The sequence below is a fragment of the Anser anser genome (assembly GCF_964211835.1).
Source record: "Anser anser genome assembly, chromosome: 4".
Taxonomy (NCBI): Eukaryota; Metazoa; Chordata; class Aves; order Anseriformes; family Anatidae; genus Anser; species Anser anser.
This window is the reverse complement of record NC_139724.1, coordinates 18,255,624-18,280,004: the sequence shown is the minus strand read 5'-3', so window position 1 is coordinate 18,280,004 and position 24,381 is coordinate 18,255,624. Positions and strand designations below refer to the sequence as shown.

Genomic DNA, 24,381 nt, shown 5'->3' with positions numbered 1-24,381 from the left:
ACATATAGTATTGACATTATCCACACTAAGCATTTATAAAACCAAACAAGTTGAGATGAACTGTAATACTTAACTTTTCGTTTCCTGCCTGTTGATGTGGACACATTTTTATGCACTGTTTCTTTTTAAACTGTTTTTCTTGCATACAGAGTTGTTTTCATGAGTATAAAATAGGTCCAATTCAAACATCTAAACCCATGTTAATCACACCTAGTCTCATTGTGCTATAAAATCTGATGGAACTATGATGATGATATTTACTGCAAAACTGTGTGATTCTCTTACAGTTTACCTCAGCAGTCTTTTATGCTGCATCATTTCTTCAAATTTACAATACTCTTATGTTGTAAATTCCTCCGAATAGAGACCGTCGTAAATTCTTTTCCTTTTTTTCTGGTGAGAGATCTAGTACATATGTGAATGCAAAGAATGCAAACAATGATTGTAATAAGCATAAAATGTTCTGTTGCATGCTATGCAAAGGATCCTAAGTAATAAATAACATTTGTTGAATTATGAATGTTTCAATAGAGCAGTGATTTTAATACACATTAATTCTGAATATTTGTATTTGATGTGTGTTTGTTTACCTTTCAGCACAAATGCTGTTTGTTTCTGCTGCCTGTGTGAGATGTTTTTGAATAACAATATGTATAATATCAGCTTCTGTCTGGATGGTGTTTTTTTCAAAAGTCCAAACATTATCACCGAGAAATGATCAAAAGAGCCACAGAAACAACGGCAGACAGTCAATAAGAGACCACCTGTTATTGGAGATGCCGCCCATGAGTTACAAAGGAGTGAGTGCTCCTGAGTGACCAATGGGTCTATAAAAACACAAAAGGCAAAGATCTGTTTGGGGCAGGATGTGAAGATCATGGATGGCTGCTGAACCCCCCTGCCAACTTCCGAACTGCTGCAGGACATTGCAATGGGGCTTCCACACTGGTGCCAGGAGGTTGCAACAAATGGATCATCTCAGGCTGTATGCTTCAGCATGTAGATAGCAGGAACAGGTTAATACATCTCAGTATTAGGACCGGGATATTTGTTCACATTTCTTTACAGATTGTACTTGTCTGTGCTGCCTGAAAGCAATAGGGCCTTCCGGAAATGAATAGGTTAGCTACATACCAAATTGGAGAGAGAATAAATAAAATTACGTCTTCAAATCACAGAGCTCAAACCAGAGAATAACACAATTTAGAGATCTATTTAGAGTATCTTTTGTTCTGGCTTTTTGGACTTGGCATTTAAAAACCTTCATAAGAACAGGTAACTCATACCTAGTATTTCAGACATTGAGATTGGTATACATATAGATTCAGATCCAGGGAACATCTAGTCATAGTCATTATTTTTCAGCTTTTCTGAAAGAGGTGGAAAAACAGAGACGTGGAAAGTGAGATTGAAGAGCAAATACGTTTAGAGCAATACAGCGAAAGGACAATCCCTCCTTAGCCTACCTCAATTTTCCCTTAATGCAAGACCATGGAATAACAATGGCCTTCACATTTGTAGGTTGGAGATCTGTTTGTTGAAGCTTTCTATCTGACATTTTTGAACCTACTTTTGAGAGAATGGCCCTTGATACCCATCAGTTTTTTCCAGCTTTTCCATGGAAGAGAGTCTGTACCTCTTTGAGTACATTTTTGTTTGTGCTTTGAGCTTGCAACTAAAGCTTACTGTCAGCTCCAAGACTGCTGTTACTAAGGCACAGAAATGGCCTGGCTGCAGTCTCACTGCAATGCCCACGGCCCAGTGCCCATACCTCTGCCCATGGCCACCAGCGGGACTGGGCAGCCCTTGGGTGCACAGCCCCTGGGCTGCAGCAGCCAAACCTCTCTGGAGAGGATGAGCACTCAGGGCCCTGCCAGATAGAGAGGATATACGTTACATGCTACCACATCTTTGTATTGGCTGTGAAAGAGGCACCTCAAAATACTTCAGGCCGTTTAATGATTCATTTTTGAGACTGCTTTTTAGAGTTTCTGCTTGCTCACTGTTTTGTCACATATGGGCTAAACTGGTAATTTTGTAATACTTGAAGATAAAGCTTGTTATTAAATGTAAGCCCATAATGCCTTGTTCTTATTATGACTTTTCCAGCATTATTTTTATACTTCTTCTGGCAGGCACCTGCCAAAAGTAAAATGAGGAATGGCAATCTCAATTTCAAGGAATTTGTAGTCTTAATTAAGATTTACTCAGTTTGAGACAGTTAGAAAGAGTGCTAATGAATGAACAGAAGGAAAAGTATGATGGTAGGAAACAGCTTGGAGTAAATTTGTTTTTGGTGGGGAGTAAATAAAGTTGTAATGAGGTAAAATAAATGGAAACAATTGAATATGCAGTGGAGGGAAATAGTCATAGTAGAATAAGAGAAGATGAAAAGGTGTGGAGTGAAGCTGAAAAGAAGACTTGGAGATGCCAAACAGTCAGTCAATGCAGGGAGTAAAAGTTCACTCCAAACTTCAGAGCATCCTCTGAGTATCATGCAGCCCCAGTTATGCTGTTTCTGGTCCTCCTGTTACTCTTTTAAACAACCTGAGTCTCAATGGGCTGATGTGATTTCTTATTTTAACTGTGCTGTTTCCTCAGTTATGAGTGACAGAGGGGTTTTATCTGCAGACACTTCTGCTTAAAAGGGATGGGGTGTTGACAGGCTGCTCTTTGTGCGGTCCTCTGCTCTGGCATTCAGTTGGCTATTTGATCTGGCAGGGCACGATGTCTGCTTTCTAGGCTTTCAGGGAGGGTGGGGTGTTCCCAGTACTGGTAGATCTGGACCTTAAGGGAGGTTACTACTAAAGTCTGCCTTTTATTGGTAGGCCTGTAGGAAGGATGGGGGAATGGCCAGATGGCTTGCCATGGTCATTTGTTTAATACCTTTAAAAAGTTCTTGAAAGTTGTGTCTATGGTTTTTGTTCCATACATTTATCAAAACATATTATATAACAATGGGGGAAGGAGTTAAAGCTAACAGAAATACCATAAGACTTTTTTTTTTTCTTATAAATGTGTTCCCACAGGAACTTTCCTCTGCAGTACAGTGGTTCTTCAGAGTTTAGCATTTCTTTGTTAATTCACAAGTTGTCTCATTAGAAGTTGTAAATCTTGTCCTGAGAATAAAATTATCAGTCTTCTGCCTGTAGACCCATGCAAGAAAAACAGTTGTGGTCTAGTGAGAGAAAGAAAAATGTAGTTCCATGAAAGTTCATGTTTTATAAAACAGTAACTGGTAATGGTAACTTTTTTTTTTTTTTTTTTTGATGTGTGAAACCAGTACCCTCTTTAGGAAAAATAATTACTTAAGAAATATCTATGAAGAAAGTGTAATATTTGATGGAAGAAGGAGTGAAAAAAATAAGTCCCTTTTAGCTAGTTTCAGCAATTTCCTAATTCTGCTATTTATTAATACAGCTTTAACTCTTATACCACTGCTTACCATGCCCCTTTCATGTGCAGGGACAAAAAGGACAAGAAACTTGTCAGTACTTAGCAACATAAATATATCTCTTGGCAAGGTGTTAAAAGGCTTAGAAAATTTCTGCACCTACAACTCCTTTTAGTAGTAAGTGAATAGCATGAAAAGACATCTTCTTAGTTGCCTACTTGGTAAATGGTGTAGGTGGTGGACTTTTCATGACAAAAATCGAAGACCATTTGTGGTCTCTGTCTGCATTTAATGTGGTAATAAGCTTTTGGCAGAAGGATGGTTAATATGGAAGGCCAAAGCATCCATCTTCTAGATAAAAAGTGTTTATTTATCCATGCTCTGTGTGCTCTAAGATATTGGGTCAATATTTTATGTGAATCAATTATTACAAATTTTAAGTCAAAATGGTTATCAGATGGTGTTAAATCTCTATCATTAAAAACAAACCAAACCAACCAACCAACCAACCAACCAAAAAAAAAAAAAACCAAATCAAACAAACAAACAAAAACCAACAAACAAGCAAAATGAAAACCACCTCAGAATTAGTCTGCTTCCAATATTTTGTATCGATATAGCCTGTTTTACCAAGGATCCCCAAAGTCTTACCAAAACAGAGGCCTTGAAATGGTCCTGTTCAATATCAGCATTTCTCTGAAACATCTGTCCTTCAGACTACACTCCTAAATCATTAGGGTTGTTTGCATATGAATTTGGACACATTCATCCTCTAAATTGCTGGAAATTTCTGGACTGGGTTTAATGGCTCAGAAAGAGATTGCCCAGGGAGAAGTCATGACTCCTGTTAAGTCAATATAGGCTCTTTCCATGCAGCTCACTGCTATCAAAATGTAATATTGTAGGACTCTAAATCTGATAATGAGACAGGCTTTAAGTGGGGTACTTTCTTTTCACTCATTTTCGCTTGCTTTTTTCTTTGTAAAATGTACTATGCGTATTATAGAAAATCTAGTATTCCTGGGAAATTATTATTTACTCTGGAGACTGCTGTTTGCCTTGAGAATACAAGGGAAGGCTTCCTGTGAGTCAGTAGTAACCAGTCCGTTATCACCATCATGAATGACTTTATTGTTACCTCTCTCAGGTGGTTACCTCTCTAAGACTATCTTTTTTAGTCTTAGATTCTTATACATTTCCGTAACATGTAATTATGTTATGGTGAAAAGAATGAGGAGCACTGGTACTGCATTATGTCTGATTTCACACTTAGGTATGTGGGCATCATCACATAGAGCTTTTCTGTTGAAGCTCATACAATCAGGAACATAAGGATTACACAGTATATCATGTATATTGTACTACTTCCCGATGGTCTAAAAGATCCCAGAAGACAATAGCAGTGCCTCTCTCCAAAATGACTGCTGACTTTCTTTTGTCAAACCTATGAAGATAAATCACATAAGCTTCTTAAAGTTAGAATAATAATCTTTGCTGATTAAAACAGCTGATGAAAGCTTTAGAAGTTGGCTTTTTGCCAGATGCTGATTTCCTGTCATGCCAGATAATTTTGTTTGGCCAATTACTGGCAAAGTGTCCTTCTCAGAACCTTGCTTTTGTTGATTCTTTGAAATAACAAGTTTCAGCACTTCAGACTTAATGAACCTATTAGGTATGCTCAGTCCCTCTTTAGCTGTTTATAATTCCCTGCAATGTTAAATTTACTGTGCTAAAATGAACAAAATGCCAATTTATTGCAACCTTCTGAAGATAAAATAATTCTCTCCAAGATTTAAAGCCAGAACTTTATAGAAATCCTGCATTTCTTACAACAATATTCACTGGCTATGATGCTCAATGGCATTATAAATCTTGCTTTTATTTATACAGCATTATTTTAAGACATATCTTGAAGGGCAAAACCCAGATTAGTATTGATATTAACGTTCTAGAGTTAACACTGGTGAATGGTAAGAAAAAGTATACATATTTTTTCTGCATAGATTTAGTTCTATGCTTAAGCCCATGGATGTAACTGTGCTATAACAAATCTGGGCATTTTACATCAATTTCACAAAAATAGGGGAAAATGGAGATTAAAAAATGAAATATGAAAAACAACATCTTTAGAGTAGTCTTTGTACTATTTAGCTTGATTTCTGCTTGTTTTACCTTGTGCCCTCATTCTAAGTTGTCAAGTTTTATCTGACAAGAATTTAGTTATAACAGTTATAAGATTTTGAAAGCTTGGAAAAAAAAAACACATGGAAGATTTCTATCTAGCATTTAGGATGTAAAAATGAGTTAATCAAACCTAGAATTCTGTTAAAATAATACCGAAAATAGTTTTTTTTTTTTTTAATATATATATTCAGGCTGCTTTTTTTTTTTTTGCAAGGAGAGTTTTGTAAATGGTATTGAGCTTTATATAAGGTTTCAGGATGATAGCTTTAGATGATTACTGATAGGTTTCTGAGTTATCATATTAGATGAATGAGGCAATTCACACCTTTCCATTTCTTTTTCATACTATTTGCTTTCACCCCAGTGAATGTGCAGCTGTCTTCACCATGCTCATGTATGCTCATGTTTATTCTGTTTTCTTCTATCCAAGGCAGATTTTGTAGGTGCAGAATTGCAAAATGTTTGCTTTATGGGACTCCTAATATGACTAGTTTTCTGATGCTAGACAAATTTCTTGGCATGTTTTCTATTAGTTTATGTCCAGATTCAACTTTTCTAAAGTAAATTTTTTTTGGTGTGTGTGTGTGCCAGAATTCCCCATTATACTGTACTATATTATAAAGATATTTATCTGATTGCAGTCACTTTTTTTTTTTCTTTCAGATTTTTCTAAACCTTTAAAATCACATATCCTTTTGGAAGTCATCAAAACTCAATACATTCCCTGTTCAGTGGATTTTCTGTGCTTTGATTTCTCTCTCTGCATATATTTAAAGTTCATGAAATTTTCATTTCTGTTACTTCTGTAATAGCATTTCTTGTTCTTGTACAACTTGCTGAAGAATTAGCCAATAATATAATATATTTAAAAGTCATACTTTTTTCCTTATCAAATATACTTGTATGCATATGAACATGGGAACGCAAGAAAATTATAAATGGGGAAAAGAATGATAAGCAGGTTTTATAGTAAATGTCTTTCATAAAGACTTGATCTTATTTGCAGTGATTTCTTGGGGTAGTATTCAGTAAATCAGGGCCAAAAGATTTTACTACTTATATACAGGAATTATTAGGAAGCTCCAAATAAAAACTTGTTCCTTCAATCCGATATGTACTCATCCATTTTCAGGCTTCCCTATCATGACAGTGAAATTAATAAATAAATTACAGATGGATATGTTTCTCTTTTTCTGAACTACTACAAATCAGCAGAGTGAGAAAAAGGTGATATTTTTCTGTTGACAACTCTTAAAATAGAATTTAATGTAGGTATGGCAATACAAGTCACTGAAAGGACCTCTGTTCTTCAATGCTTGTACTTTGGTTCTAAGATGTAAGAGGCTCATTTTGCAGATTTGAAGCTAGAGTTAAATTAATTTCACTTCAGAAAGAGGGAAATCAGTAGTCAATATAACATACCCTGTCATATAGTGCAGTACTCCTAATAGCATGACTGCCTTTTAGCACATTTCCAAAGCCAGATCTGCTTCTTATTTTTCTTCAGAAACACAGCTTGAATTTTTAAAACAGACCAACCTTCCAGGTTATTGTCCTAGTTTCAGTTAGGACAGAGTTAATTTTCCTCCTAGTAGCTGGTAGGGTGCTATATTTTGGATTAGGATGAGAAGAGCGCTGATAACATGCTGATGTTTTAATTGTTGCAGAGCAGTGTTTACACCAGGCCAAGGACTTTTCAGCTTCTCGCTCTGTCCTGCCAGCAGGCAGGCTGGGGGTGCAGCAAGAGCTGGGAGGGGACAGACCCAGGACAGCTGACCCAAACTGGCCAAAGGGGTATTCCATACCATCTGACGTCATGCTAAACAATATATAGGGGTGGCTGGCCGGGGTGGGGGGGCCGGCTGCTCGGGAATAGGCTGGGCATCGGTCAGCGGGTGGTGAGCAATTGCATTGTGCATCACTTGTTTCGTACACATTATTATTATTAGTACTATTATTATTATTATTATTATTTTCCTGTCTTAATAAACTGTCTTTATCTCAACTCACAGGCTTCACTTTCCTGTTTCTCTCCCCCATCCCAGAGAGGGAGGGGGGAGGGTGAGCGAACGGCTGTGTGGTGTTTAGCTGCCAGCCGGGTTAAACCACAACAGTTATATTTGGAATTCTTCTGAGATGACAATATTTATTCAATCAATGAGTAAATTTATATTGTTCCTCAATTGTAGCTCAACTTCCTATTAAGCATGCAAGCCAAGGGAAGAGGTTAGTAGGTCATCTACCCATTCCACATAGATGTAAGTCAACAGCACTTACAGTGTGCATTGAAGACAGGAGAATGCGGTCAGCTGTCATGAAATAAGACACTTAGAATAAAAAAATTGATTTATATGGCCATACAGCTGACATCCAGACAAAACTGGGATGATGTATACTAATGAACTCAACTGGATATTTTTTCTTTAGGAATCTCTGCATGCCCAATTGTCTTCTCGATTTGTTTGTAGTTCAAATGTAAACACAACATTTTTGAAACCTCTTTTTAAACATAAAATTCAAATTTCACCTTTAAGAGAAATCATTTTTTAACTTTTGATAGTTATGATCTAAATAAGATTTTCATTGTGTTTATTAAATGTGTTTCAAGAAGCAATAGTTCAGGAGTGTAAAAACATGAGACATAATTTTAGAGGTCAGCACTTATGTTTGACTTGGTGTAAAACTGTAAATTTATATCTGCACCTTGAGATACATCTTCAGCTGGAAAATTTCAGGCTGCTGTTGAAATGAATAGTCCTGCTCTTCTCCCTGCTTTAAGCTGTTCATGCCTGTCACCTCCCACTTGCAGTTAAAGGGTGTTTGAAACCTTTTTTTCAGATAAATCAGTGAGATGATGTAAGGTATTGCCTGATTGGTATGTACAGTCACGAGGACAGCAGCAGGAATACACATCCATGGGCACTGCAGAAAGCAGCTTCCAACTTCTGGTGAAGGACTGAAAGGAGACTGGCAAAAGCTGAAAAGGAAGTAACAGCAAAAGTTGTAAAATGACTTTGCTTGATAAATACACTAATCTGTTTTAAGTAAATTCTTATTCAGTAAACTTCAGGTTTCAAATAAGGGATATCCATTATAATAAAGGTGCTTTAATTCTCGGAAATGTAGAGTCAGCTTAACAGCAACTCTTGAGCTGGAGCACACCAGTTGAAGCAAGAGGTTGGAGGCCAGGTGTTTATTTTTAAATTAGAGCTACTAATTGAGCAAGTCCATGAATGTTTAAATTCACATTCAGTGCTTTGGGCATGAAAGTAGTAGCAGATCTGACATTTAACTGCAAATTCTAATGGCAGTGCCAGCAATGCTAATTTGAGTCTGAAAAGGTTTAACAGGGCCTTGTTTAATTGATCTGACTGCCCTGAGTTGCCCCTGTTGAAGTTATTTACCATACACTCCACTGCCACTTATTGTAACTTTGTGCCAGCCAGGCCCATCTGTTCTATGGCAAACCCATTAAAATATATCACTTACCAGAAGCAAATCTATCTTACAATAGTCATCTTTCAAATAACTCAGAAAAAGACTACAGGCTGCAATTATTTAACTTTATTGTGTTACCAACTTCAGTATTTTAGCTTTAATGGCCTGCCTGACTACACAAACAGTGTTTTGGCATGACTAGGAAAAAAGCAAATACACTGAGAATTGAAAAAATTATTCCCTCTGGCCACAGCAAATAGTCTGCTTAATTTCTTTTTGTCTGTACTGGCAGTTATGATTAGGCATTTCAGCCTTCTTCAGCACCTGCTCATGTTAACATAGGGATTCAGCATGTTCTTCCTTATCAAATGAATTGTTAACACCTAAAGGAAGGCAATGGCTCACTTATTTTGTCATGTTGATGCTGTTAATAACAAGCAGTGAGGTTCAACCCAGACAAGGAAAGCAAACAGACACAAACTTTGTAAAATTGACCATATGTGGTATAGAAGGTATTGGGCAGATGAGCCTTAGCTGATAAAATGCATATCTGTCACTCATATAGCACAACTTCCGTAAGAAGTGTTGAGCTGTTCATGAGTGAATAATGACTTACCTATATTTGCTGCGGTCCTCTATTGTGAACCATCAATAAATGGATAATACACATAATTTAAAAATTGCATTAGATCGGGAATATAACATTATCTATTTCTCAGTCTGCTTTAGTGAAATATTTTGTTTCTAAACTTTATATCATAATAATCAACACTGAATTATAGGAATAATATGATAAGGCAGAAAATAAAACTATGAAGTGAAATCAAGTCCACTAAAGCAGGCAGCTAAGATGACTTAGTATCTGGCGGCATGAGGAATGGGGAGTAGACCTGTACACAGTAATGAAGTAAACAAAAATAAGTTGAATTTATTGCCAGATAAGTTTGAACTGAATTGAAAGACAGAAGTGAAAGAACAGGTTTCTTAGTGACTTAATCTCCACTAAAATGTTAACTGCAAAAACTGAATGCAAAAATTGGAGAAATGTAAATCTGCTCAAGGTGACTGCTAATATAAGTATTTTTAATGTGTATGCGGCATTAAAAGCTGGACTGAATATTTATATTTGAGAAAATTATCAGGGTTTCATAGTAGATTGCCATTTATTTATAGAAATCTTCAAGGATAGATAACCTCTAATTTAAGTATTTTATTCTGCACAAAATATTTATGGATTTAGAGCAGTTACAGCTGTCTGGAATAGATCCACATTGAATAAGATCTATTGTAATGGTGTTAGGTTAAGACAGAAATGACAGGGAAGGTCCTTCATTAATTGTTTTTTATTCCTTATCTGATCTCTCTGGAGACACATTTGAACTTAAAACTTACTATTTTAATACATAAAAAATTAAGACCGCTTACTGTAGAGGAACGCTTTGGAATTGGCTCTGCTCTGTTATAGTAGAAGTTGCTATATGGCTGTATAAGGCTATATTTTTCTGTATCTTGCTTTCTAAGTAAATTTAATGATATATGGCTTGACAGGCACCAGTGAACCTATTGTGTTGTCAATTTAATAAATCAAAAAACCTCTAAAATTCATAGCATAGGTAAACAGCTTTATTTTTTAGACCAGATGGTAAACAACTCCTAAGACAATGTTTAGCTTCAATTTTAGACTTCTTATGAAAGTCTTAGGTGTATGCCTTAAGATGCTAGAGCATGCAGATTTTGCCTGTATTCTCTTTCAGCCTTTGGGCCTGACTTATGGTGTTCATGTGCTTTTCTTCTTGCTATTTACCCTAATCTGATTCTTCAAGTAATAAAGATCTCTTCCTTCCTGGGACAATGAAGTCCTCTAGTCTGGAATTTTACTGATCTGCTGTCAGTCATTGTCCCTACTCTTCTGTAGAGACTTCTGCATTTGTATTGTTGCTGGGTAAAGGTTTCTAGGAGATCACAGGTGTAATGGTAATTAGAAATAAATAAGAACACATTGCACATACACCATATTGATGAAGTATCAGTGGCAAGCGTGTATATGTTTAATTACCTGAACGTATTTGCAAAAAAAAAAAAAAAAAGTCACACCTCTTTTGACGTATGATTAGTACTCTCCTTGAGAATAGACCTGATCACAATCTCAGAATGCTTGCCATGTCAGGTGTTGGCATCATGAAGAAATGAAAAATACAGGTTGCTTTCTTGCTTTCTTCACTTTATCAAAGTGTATGAGTCTGGCTCTTAGATGTCAACTGTGTAAGAGGCCTCCGTGAGCTAGTAAAGATTTTTCTTATCCCATTTCCTTTTAAGTTTCTGTCTGTCATTGGTGGCTTACAGTATCTGTTCACATGCTCTGGATCTTGTTTGCTATCACACCATGATGCTGAGTACAATGCACCTGTCCTTTCAGCTTCAGAAGCAACATTAAAAAAGGGAGGCAGATGAAAGCAACGTCACAACGATTTACTAACATTTGTATCTGAATCATAACAAATCATGGTTGATGTATTTTTTTTTGAAAGTTCTTATTCTTCAAGTGACACAGAGGAAGTCAAAATGTACCTACAGTTACCTGCCTGAGATTTGATCTTTCAGTAGTGGGAAATATAAATTGGCTTCTTGTGCTTTGTAGACCTCAGTCTACAACGTATAAGGTACCAAGGCAGAGAATATAAGGGTACAGGCTTGGTACCATCCCTTATCCCTACCCCTTGTGACACATGATGTATTATAATTGAAACTTGAAAATGCAAAGCACAGGCTAGTAATGTAGTTTAATAGGGGCAGCCATCAGTTGGATAGAGAAGGGCAGAAGTAGTTAAACTGTCTTCCAGAGGACGATACTTGGAATAGGTAACTACTTTGACTTCTAAGTCAGATTTCATGCTACATTGTCCTAGATAGGACATTGGTTATATTTAAAAATATTTTAAGAACTTGTGCTTTCTTCTGTGTTTGGTGGGTGGATCAAAGTAGGGATTGCTCAGCAACTTCTTGCTGGGCCTTACGGCAGTAAGGAGATTTGAGAATTTTTAATGCTAGCACAGCAAATTCAGCATGTTAGTTGCATATGGGTTTGAAATTACAGCCTTTCCACTTAGAGAGGAAATCTTTTAGTGTACAGGACCTGCTGAAGAAGTGGAGATGAAATGGAATCTTTCCTGTTGCACAATTCCTTCAGCAAGAAATAGTTAAATGTTTCTGCCCACAGCCTCTGAGGCTCCTGAAAGAGGGCATCTCGCAGTGTTTCTATCTGTATCCCACACGGGGAACTGAGGCCAGCTGTCCAATCTTTCCATCATCACTACTGTCATTCACATTCTGAGATGAAACAAAACTAGAACAACGAAGAAAAAATATAAAAGACTTGAACTGCATTTGCGACTTATGTCAAAAATGTTTCAGTCCTCAGGTAATTTTCTCAGTTCTGGCTCCTTTCGTATTTACTTCAAAGCTTCAGTGAAAATGAAAGGAAAGAAAATGGTATTTAGGTTTGCAGATAGCTGTAGTCACATTCTTGTGACTCGATCTTGCCTTGTTGAATGGTGTCTTCCCCTTAAAAGTCGGGAGCTGTCTACACATCTTGAGGAAATATCTTACATCAGGGCTAGTAAAGGATACGACACACCTAATAAATCAAGGGATTGATGTCTGTTTTCCTATCATATAGTACACTACAAATTAATATAAATCAATAAATTAAATTGATTTACCTAAAGGTAGCATATAGCTCTTATTAGAAAATAATTTATTTGATTGAATGAAAAGTTCGTGCATGAACTTAGAATCAACAAAAGATGGATATAATTCACAGGATGCATAAAATAATGTTTCATGTTTGCTATCTGTATCAGTAATGCATAGGCAATCTTTATCTAACTTACTGTAGCCCTGTAGTTAATTTTAAAAAGAGTAATTGAATTGCAATATTTTGACATTAGATCACAAATGTAAAACAAAGAAAAAGACAACCACGACAACAACAAAAAAAACAACAAAATCTGCATCTCTACTTTGTACAGTGGACACCTCTGTTTCACCTCCTCAGTCTCATTTTTCATTTCTCTTCATTTCATAGACAGCAAGAATAGGATAGTTAGCTGATTTAGTGCTACTTTGGTGTATGTAAGCTGACTGATTTAGCTCTTTTGCATAACTTTCTGGTACTGCCTGAAGTGGTTTATTGCTAACAAGCTTGTGCTGTGGACAACTAAAATGATTTCCCTTGTCTTGCAGAGTATGGGTAAATTTTCAATGAAATGACCAGAAATATCTGCATGACATAAGGGGTCTTCCATACAAGTTTGTAGTGTTTGTTTCAAAGTAGAAGAATGGCGGAATATCTGAACAAATGTCATATATATTTAATCTTGGAGACATACATTTAAATGTATATATATGTGCATATATGTAGAGAGAGAGAGAGAGTGATAGAGAAAGAAAACATTGTCATATTAACATTGTTGGATGGTTTTAACTGATGGAGCTTAAGTATTATGAAAATACCCATCCTGAGGCATATAGGTGGAATGCCATGAGGCATTTCCTCAAATGTTCTAAGTTTAGCAAAATTGGACTTAAAGGGCAAATTTCATTCGATCTTTACTATATGTCACTGTTATAAATATATATATATACTTTTGAGAATATCCAAAGCACCAAATTGTGGCTAAGTATTGAGTGTAAAAGGCAAAGACACTTTTTAAAATCCCAGTTTAGCTTAAAAGCTCAATTCATACTCAAGAATGGCTGCCCACACCTTATAGGTTGGTTTTAAAGTGCAAAAGGAAAAGTTGAACCATTGTATAAGACATCAGCAGTACTTCACTTGACTTATCAAATCAATAAATAGTTAGCAACCTTACCTTAATTGGTACCTTAAAAGTGTAAGGTGAGGCACAAGGACTGTCTCTAGAATCCAGTTTGCATAGTACTTTGTATCAGTGGTGTTTGGTGGTGGCTTGGCCTCTGTGAATTTTGATATTTACCATTACTATAAAATATTGAGCTTGTTCCTTGTGTGATCAATACTGCTCACAGTCAGAAGTACAGAATGGCTAGAAAACACTTGCTCAAGGAGTGCATAATCATGATGTTGACTGTGAGACAAAGTTCCAAAATATACTTGCTCCATATTTGCTTATGTTTCAGGTCTCTGACTCTTTTGCAATTTGCTTGGATTGCTAGTTTGCAGTCAAAAGGTTACACAACTCTCCAATTAATAATGGTGCTCATGGCTTTTACTAGGATAGGTAGGGATGGAGGTGGAAGTTTCTTTCTTTCTCTTTCTTTCTTTCTTTCTTTCTTTCTTTCTTTCTTTCTTTCTTTCTTTCTTTCTTTCTTTCTTTCTCTTTCTTTCTTTCTTTTCCTTCTTTCCTTCCTTCCTTCCTTCCTTCCTTCCTTCCTTCCCTCCCTCCCTCCCTCCCTCCCTCCCTCCCGCCTTGCCTTGCCTTGCCTTTTCCCTGTTATCTGACATAGATTTTTGAAGGGACTTTCACATTTCCCTTCCATTCCTGGCAATACCAATTTCAGGGATGAACCGTCCCACATCCTGTGAACTGTATCCAAAACCATATCTCTTCTTGACTCTTCTTGTAGTGTTAAACCAAAAAAGTGTTTTTTTTTTGGAAAAGTTTATATTTTTTGCTGTATGCTTGCATCAGGTGGTAGATGGTGTACATGCTTTGTGAGTAATGTAATTTCTGTGCTTCATTACAGCACAGAGGTCAATTACTCCATGGCATCTCTGAATTCCAGCATTTAGTTGCTTGACAAAATAATGTGACAATAGCAAAAGCTGTGTTCCCATTTTTGGGCACAGTCTTCAGAAACAAGGTTGTACGACATGTGACATCACACTTTTATTGAACCAAACTAAGGTCTGGGACAGAATGTCTGCTGCTTGTGGGGAAAGTCATTATGATGGTGATATTGTTTGCTCCAAAGTTTCCCATTCTAGACACACACCTCTAGAGTCAGTGACTCATCATTTTCTGTCATTAGAGAGAGGTGCTGAACTGCCTTCCCTCCCCCTGAAATGTTTGTGTAAGTCCAATTTTGATCAATTGGAGATCTCTTATGGGATTCAGTGGAAACAGCATTAGAACCCTCATATACACAGGTTAACTCTCTTAGGAAAACAGGAATTGCCAGTGCATTTTACACTTCACAGTGAAAAATCATTTACAGAGACATAATTTATGCAAATATCTAGTCTCTCCTTAATATGAGAGTATACATGTGCATATAAATGCAGATTTTTCCCTATTAGGATTCAACAGTTCTTGCTAACTTTGCTGCAGTGACGTCTTATTTAAGAAACAATCTAAATTCCCCTTCTCATCAAGATAAATAGTTGAGTGATGTGTGCAGCAGGGGCTGCTTTTCCAGGGAATCACTCAGTTAGCATTTGTACAACAACCTGCATCCTTTGTATCCAGCACTTTGAACTGAACGCAAAATGAAACTGTCTCACCCTTAGACCGAGGTAGACAGTTTTTTCTCTTTTACTATCCCTAAGACAAATTAGGAATGTAGGAAACCTTTCACTCTGAACAAAACGATGATTATAGCAGGTAACAGGACCTCACATTAATCAGTGCTTTCAAAGAAAAGGCCTCGACCTGTGCCCTTTGTCTAGCCTACTGGTAGGTACATTATTTTTTCTCTCTCCCCCCTGCCCCCCTTTTATTTTCTTTCAGTGTCAGGGCATTCTCTTTCTGTGTAATACATTCTCTTGGAAAATGTTTCTCTTTTCAGGCAGTCCTTCTGCATTGATCAAAACCCCTCCAGAAAGCCACTGTAGAAATCTGAACTTATAATGATGTTCTTTTATATTTTCTTACAATGAACAATGGCTCTCTCAATACTAATGGCAACGGTACATAGATAGAGGCAACAGTGCAAAGAGTTGGGGGGAAATTGCCATTATTTGCAAGACTTTCTGTTTCATGTCCTGAAAAAAAAATCCTGTCTTCTGCAGCCAAATCTTTACTACCTCTTGTTGAAAACATTCAAGGCCTTCGCAAACCAATGCTGAGATGAGGAAAGATAAGGGTGGATTAACATTTTTCTTTTTGGAAGAAAACATTACTGACAATTAGATGGCAAAAGATCTTAGTTCTCCATCCTCCCTGAATAAAAAGAAAGAGAAAACATTCTGCTTGATATCCTTTTTTTGGTGTGCTGGCCTTGACCTTTGAATCAGCTATCCCTCAAACATCAAGCTTCGAAGTAAATCAATGGAACTGAATGTGGCTGCACTGAATAGAAGACTCCCTCTACTGCCCGAAATACAGACTGCCAGATGAAACAAAATGCTTGTTTATAAGGGGGGCATACAACACAGAGCATTACTGCTTTGTCAGTCTGGTCAGATATTCTTATTTTTAAAGTACTTTTTTTTTTTTTTTTTAACTGCATTTAAAGCTTGAGCAATGCAGAAAGTGGAGGAAGAAATGTTAGGCAAATGAAGTAATGACATCTCTTACCAAACATCTAGAAACAAGACTGCTAATAAACTCACTCTTTTTACTTAGTGTTCATGAGTGCTAGACCAGCTGATGCTTAGCTCCAGCTGAGTTCAATTTATATGGACTCAGCAAGGAAGAGATATCAGTTTCATAGAGAAAAGAACATTTTTCTCTGAAGACAAAGAAGCATTAAAAGGCATTTCACTCAGGAATAAAAGAGGTGCAATGGCTTAGAAAGTACAACCAGAAAATAGACTGCTTCAAGAAAGTGTGGGAAGCTTTGAGTTCCAGAGAGGAACTTTAAATCTGCCCCTGGAGTGAGACACCCAAACCTACTTCACTGGCTTTACATTTAAATTCTGTCATTTCCAGGGCTTAAGTACTTTTACTACACTGGAAGGTATGACAGATACGCTCAGAAGTGGGAGTCAGTAGAAAGAGATGATTATTTTCAGATGAGTATTACTTCAGTTGGTAGATATATCATTGTTGCAATTTAAATTGTAAGCTTGCTTGTGGAATAACAAACATGACAAATCAATTCTGCCTTCATACCAAAATGAATATTAAATTGTATATTCAACTATAATATTTTTGCTGCCTTGGTATTTTTACTTTTCAGAGCTACAAAATCAGTTCTTGGAATGCATACACAATTTTAGGCAAATTTAATAAAGATGTAGAGAGTAGAGAAAAGAAGGTAAATAATAAATAATTGTTCATTAGCTAAGTAAAACCTAATGGGCTGGTTGCTGATGTTTATATACTAATAATGTACTCCGGAGTGTAAGTAAAGGCAATGGTGGAACTGATCATATTGGCAATTTAAACCTTCCAAAGCTGCCCATTAGGTTCAAGTGCCACTGGGAATGTGATGCCAAAGTGAGTAGGAGGGGAAACATACGGCAGGCCTGTGCAAATGGAAAAACACAGATGGAATAGCTCAAGAAAATCAGCTGATGCAGCTATTCTGGCAGAAAGGTCTACTTTAGAGAGAGGGAGCCAGCTAAGCTATCAGAATTTCTCAGTATTTCTGACATTTTGCCTCTCCTCAACAGATCGAGTGTTCCCACAAAAATTGCTTGACTCCTTGTTGCAGGAAAAACTGTCTTGACTCAGGGAATTTCATTTAATTTAGTTGTTGCCAATTTAGGTAAACTTCTAATTACTGAGTCAAGTTCTGAAGAAAAAAGTAGACATGAACAATTAAAAAGACACTTAAGGAAACACCTTTCCTCCAGCTTCCCAGGGCTCAACTTCAGTCTCTTTGCCTCTTCTTTGCCTTTATAGTCGCTCAGCTCCCCTTCTTTTCACAACAGGTAACAGTCAGTCTGTACCGATCTCTTTGGTGAGGTACTGGGCAGTGCAGGAAACTGGGGCCAGTGCATAATGATTTCCTTCTGCTGCTCCTTGCTTCTTGTTTTCCTCTACTTCTCCTTTCTCCAGACACTTATCTTCACATAGCAATTTACACATTCTCCCTTTCTCCTCTCACCTGTCTCCTGCCACCCTTTCTTAAATCCATTTGAGCAGAGGCACCATGTGCTCCCCAATAGTGGAAGTCTGGCACGCAATGAGGTCTTCCCATCTGTTCCAGAGCTGTGTGGAAATGGTGGGACCAGCACCGGGTAGGGCATGGCCTCCTCCCACACACTTGGCACCCTGCAGCCCCCTGCTGTCTGAGCCCTGCCAGATAGGCCCAACACATTCCTTGGCAGGGGTTTTTCCTGGGTGGACGCATTATTTTCAGAGTGGCAAACAAAGAAAAAGATTTAATGTACTACTAATAAAACATACAATATGGTTTATAGTGAAGTAACTGTCCTCAGATCTGGTAGCTCATATCTCAACGTGGTGTGTTAAAACATCTTAAGAAATGGCCTGGTGTAACAACCTAGTTATTATTAATAATTACAGTATTCAAGCATATTTTGACTACTTTGAGCTTTTACAGTTTGCACCTTTGGAGTCCATATCCTGCAAGCAAAATAAATGCAGACTCACTGGAAAGATAAGATTCTGATGTAATTCTGGATAAAGCATAAAATAATTCTAATTATTATTATTGTTGTGAAAATAGTACTAATTCTTATTTATTATTGTTGTGAAAAATGGTGTTAACCAGCATCATGTAAAACATTTCTTGCCTCCTGACTTCACTCCCTTGTATTCTCTTTTATTGTTTTAAATAATCTACCAGACAAAATGGTTCTTTACTATTTGAATTTAAGATTCTCCTTTTTTTTTTTTTCTTTTTTTTTTTTTCCCCTTCAAAAGGACCTTAGAAAATGACTTGCTGGTTATGTTGGCCTCAATATTTGCCACATATACTCCTAAGTGGCCTTTTGGGAAACTTATGCATGCATACCTACTCTCCTCTTCTCCCAGAATTCCCAATCCCTTCCCATCCCCTTTGCTTCTCCTGCTCTTTTACTTCTTGTAGCTAGTCTTCCTGCAGTTACTGCTGCCAATGCTCTTGCTCTTCCTGCTGGATGCCCATTTCTTTTCTGTTCATATTCAGAAGAATTAAAATGACTGCATATACATTTATTACATGCTCTTGTCTATAATCCTGATCTAAGAGTTATAGACATTTCATCCCATTCAATGCAAAATTAACTGTCTTCAAGAGTATAGAAACATAGGTTGGAAAAGACCCATAGGATCATCAAGTCCATCCGTGCAGCTTCTATGTTTGTGTTTTCATGAAATAGGATTTAGAAAACACAATAAGTAAGAAGCACTTCCAACTGAGGCCATGCTTAGCCTACTGTTTAGGTTCTTAGTATCTACAAAGTTGTGCATTTGTAAGGGGAAATCTAAAGGCAGCAGGTGGTTGTGGATCAACGCTAAGATAAAGTAACTCTTGAGTTGAGATGGCCCACTAACTAACTGAACTGCCTACTTAGCACAGATATATTTAGCATTTCTAGTGGCAAGACAGAGACTAGCTGAGCTGCTAAATCAGCACTTTGGTTGCTGCCTTATGGTTTTATGGGTTTAGCATAAGCATATTTATTGAATTGCTGATTTAACATGTAGCAGGCCATAGGGTAAATAATGTAACATTGAATTTCAGACAGCTGCAGAGCAAGGACAAAATGAGCAGTTATCTCTGAGTCGGGTCAGGAACTGACTCACCAGGAAAACTGAATGGTCTGCCTGGATAGAATTAGAGAGTACAAAAGGCCACAGGTCACAATGATTTGAAAGGATAAAAAGGCACCTCAAAGACTAAGAGGTGGGATCAGCAAAATAGGACCAACACTGAAGACCTCAAAGTTCAATTGTCAGGTACTACAGGGGCAAATGTCACTTTCCTGGCCACCTCAACACATCAGGTGGGATGTCTCTACAGCCTCCTGCTGTGAGTATGGACTTCAAAGGCCAATATAGGGGTCTTGTCTCTTAGTTTTGCCTCAAATTAAATTAGTCGATTTCAGGTAAAATTCATGGGGCAAATAAAGCAACTTTTGCCTTGAATCATGCAATCAGATAATAATCTCTAAGCATAATACCGGATGATGAATTCATGCTTCTAGAGAAACCTGACTTTCTGCTGTTCTACTATTTCAGTCTTTTTAATCTGCAAAATAACAAGGCTAAATTAGAATATAAATGTGAATATTATGATCATTTGTAAACTATCACATTTATTAGGAACATTTTTTTTTATGTCAGAGCAAAACAGCATAGCATAATAATTGCTCTGATTTCCCTCTGATTTTTCCTGTGTTTCTTTAATGTTGTTTTGTCTTTTCATAGACATTTAGTATGATTTCTTCTTTATGTTTCTGATGTTATTTTGTCAGTATTGTTGCAGAAGAATCTTAATGACTATGTACCCATGGAAGAATTACAATCCGACAAAGGCAGTTTATTTTTGTCTTCCTACACTTACCCCACTATTGAGAAGTCCTATGAATGGCAGAAATTGGATTCTGATGATTTTATAGGTTCCCTACTTAAGTTTCTCAGGTTCTTCCTTTCAGCAATGAGAAGAAACATCAGAGTATAATATTCCTTGTATAAACATCCAAGAAGAAAATACTATCATATCTGGGCCCATGCAGTGAATCTGAATCAGGATCCAAAAGTAAATAAGATTAAGAGGTGTGCTTGAGTTAAAGATTTTAAAATCAACCTATCTCATACTAAATTATCATTTCCCTGGAGATATATCTAAATATTACTGAATACCTGCCTGCAGGCATTGTTGAAATTTTGCATGTGGAATGTAAATGTGCACAGGCCACCACACTGTGCCACTAGCTGTGATTTGTCTGCGTGGCCATTACTGCAACTCCATCTGTTTGGCTTCGCAGCTTACATCAATCCCTGTAACTGATCTAGGAAGAAACAAAGTCAAAGTATAATTTTCTTCAGAAGCAGTTAATAGGGAACTGTTAGGGGATTCAACAGCAGCTGTTGTCTGCCAGGCTTGGCATCAATGGCAAGTACGCGGGGAATAAGACAAATAAATTTGTGTCTCCTAGGACTCTTAATATCTCTGACTAAACAGGTCCTTCCATAGCTATGCAGACTAAAGAGTTGCCCTGGTTTATATGTACTCCTTTGAAATGTTGTTAATATTCTGGTGAAAAGACATACCCTGAGTAGCATGTTTCTGCCAAGTATGAGAACCTTGGAAAATTTTGTTTATATATATATTTTTTATATTTTAAAGTAAAGAGTAAGGCTAGGGAGAAAATGGCACATCTGTTAGTCATATCATTAGATTTTAAGGAGTAAGCTTGATACTTGCAGTGTAAGTTATTAAAGTCATAGTTTTTATATTTTGATCAGTAAAGCATAGTTTTTTATTGCTTTTACATGTTTTTGAACGTGTGAATAAGACATGATCTCATGGTCATTATATCAGCTGGTTTCCCATTGCCCTTCCTCTCTTATTCAAAGGAATTAAGTTTATTATTCTTGGGAAGAAAAAAATAATCCCTTCAAATAGCTGTTTTTAAATTGAAAAAAAAAAGTCTTTTTTTCTTTTTTTTCTTTTCTTTTTTTTTTTCCCTACATAGAAATGACAGAGAAAGAGGTATATATGTTTAGTAAATGTTATTTCCCCCAAACATAAAGGATGCCTTACTGAATGAAGCAGATTTTTTGGCACTGGGACAATATTTTTGCTTCATATCACAGTTTGTGCTATCTTAATGGACTGTAACTGTACTAGGTGAAAGACCAAGATGAACAGTGCCTAAAATTTGCAGTTTTTTAAGGGAACTATGTTTAGAAACCTGTTTTATTCTGACGCTACTTTGGTACTTTGATAGATGCAGTTCTTTTAACATTCTCATGTGAATTGACCTTACATGGTGACACGTGAGCCTGATATTACTAATGGGAATTATTTTGTAGGTATAATTGGTTCCAAGAAATGTAGTTTAAAACTTTAATAGACAGTCTTCAAGACATTTTACATAAGTACCTTAGCAAATGGCTTGTGAACATGAAGTATGAAATGTTTTTTTCTCCAAAGCAATCAGTGGCTTGGCTATGACTTTTCAATAATATTATTAAGAAGAGAGTTAAAAACAAAGAGCTACATGTAAACAGAATACGAAACTAATGCACAAAAAAAGATTTTTATTTTTTTTTTCTCCATTTGATAAGATTTACAACTTAAACTCTGGGCATCTTATCTGGATTCTAGTTTTTTAGATCTGTTGTTTGGGATGAACAGAAGGCTGGTAGCAATCTGACATGGCTGCAGAACTGAACATGCTGCAGGTGTGGGCTTGCCCTTACCTTACTCCGTGCAGGATTAGGACATTTTAGGTTATATTAAGTGGAATCGTACCAAGTTCTCCACTGACTTTAGTAATACATACTAGGAGCTGGGAGAGAAGGCCTAATACGTTGCCACAGTCAATTCTTTATTTAGACATCATATATTTTCTTTTTTCTCTCCTTTTTTTTTCCTCTGAGTGTGACATCTAGAACATTCCACATTCCCCCCCCCCCCCCCTTCTCATGTATTCTATAGTCAATTCCCTTTGATTTTAGTAACTCCTATTTCCAGAAGCCCTTAACTAGGGCTGTTACCCAGTAAGACTAATACTACTCCTTATGCACCAAAAAGAACACCAAGATTCCCTGTCATCATACTGACTTGTATTTTAAGCCAAAAAAGGAGTCTGTGGAAAGTTAGCGGTTTGTCCATTAGGGGGAATACTTGCTCTATGTTCTCCAGCAGGTTTTCCTTTCTCCCAAAGCATTTAAGTTCTTTTTCTCCTTAAGAAATGCTGAGGTCTGTAGTTCTGTTTCTGAAACTTCTGTTCAAATAGTGGTCAGATCACTGGTGCTTTGAGTTTAACAAGTTAGTGTGTGCAAGAGGATGACTGACATCTGTTCATCTGTGCAGAACATCTAGCTCTTTTTCTCTTCCGTACATAATTAGCTGTTGCACAAAAAACATAGTCTTTGCACAGAAATGTCAGTTTAAAGACTAAATCAACAGCCTCCTTTCAGAATCTTTCGCTTTTTGAGAGAGCCGATATAGTGAGGAGTTCACTGGCAGCTACCATAACTGTTCTTTCTTCCATAGGTTTTCGTTTTTAGCCAAATTTCATCCTGTCTCTTGAGCTACTCAAAATATTCTGTAGGCAAAGCAATATTTACATGGAGCTGATTTGCTTAGCCAGTTTGACAAAGATCAAAATCTATGAGAAGCCCATTCAAAAGCAGTGTGATGGTGGTGAGTCTTAAGAAGGATACCAAAATTTAGGCTTGACTGAAGGTTTTCACATTCTAAAAATATGAAATTGTAAAAAAGAATTGGGGCATATTCATTACTTTTGGATAACTAAAGTTTTCATTTTTGTTCCAAGCAGCAGAAGGGACTAGGTAGTGAAGACCTTTTGCTGGTTCGTGCTGTATTGTAAATAAGATCTTCTGTGAGTGCTGTGTTATGGGAACTGAGACAGCTTTGCAGAGCATGTAGTATTATTTCTGGTGAGTTTGGGGAGGTATCTGAGAGTTAAATATGTTTGTGGGGAGCGAACTTGATATGAGGAGAGAGTGAGCAAAAAAGACTAGAGAACAGCAGTAGCAGAGATGATGATTACATCTGTGACAGGGAAGTGCTGATGGTTTGGGAGTAGAGTCTTTCATCTTCCTCAAATACCAAGCAAAACAAAGCTACTTCCTTGCTTCTCTTAAGAGAGAGAGAGTAAAAGAGAGAGAAAGAGAGAGAGAGAGAAAATAAGAATAGAAATAAAATATAGTTATTTCTCAGGTGAAAGGAAATGGAATAGTAGTTCTGGTGGCAGAATGTGGTCAGAACAAATTCATGGTGACTATAATGGTTACCACAGCACTGTCAGACAAACAACAAAGTAATAGCAGTGCCTCTTTGTAATGGCCACTGCCAGTGTCTGCACACAGTCACAGTGCCTGTACTTGGGGCTGAAAGGACCAGAGAGAATGCAAAACCAAACAAATTAACAAAATAACTCCTAAGCTCCTAAACGTACAATCTCCTTTAATCAAAACACTGAACAGGAGTCTTAATGCTGGATTTGGCAGTATCGTGACAAAAAAATGCCAAGGTACTGCCCTTTAGCATTCCCTTCAGGCCTAACCTAAGCTATGCAATTTTCAGTTTGGGATCATCCACCTACAATAAGTGATACTCATCACAGGCTCATTCAAGGGCAAAATATTACCATTTGCAGTGTTTCATTTCAGCTGAAATTAAAATAGTTGCAGGAGCTGTTGAGGAAATCTGCCCCTGGAATCTGAAAGGCTAAAGTGAGAGTTACCCAGTGATGCCAAGGAAGCTTTCAGAACCTTCTGAATAGATAAGAAAGGGATACAAAGCATCAGTGATGTTGTGTAAAAAATAATCTTCAGTTAAAAGCTGCATTT

At 37.0% G+C, this 24,381-nt stretch overlaps 1 long non-coding RNA gene across 1 annotated transcript in view; it reads right to left on the bottom strand.

The window, feature by feature from the left end:
- Window positions 1–1,869: 1,869 nt before the first annotated feature.
- LOC310898579 overlaps window positions 1,870–24,381 on the bottom strand; it is a 43,385-nt gene continuing 20,873 nt past the window's right edge. The window contains exon 4 of the long non-coding RNA XR_014583445.1: window positions 1,870–8,555. This is a non-coding gene — a long non-coding RNA (uncharacterized lncRNA). The remainder of the gene's footprint in view (window positions 8,556–24,381) is intronic.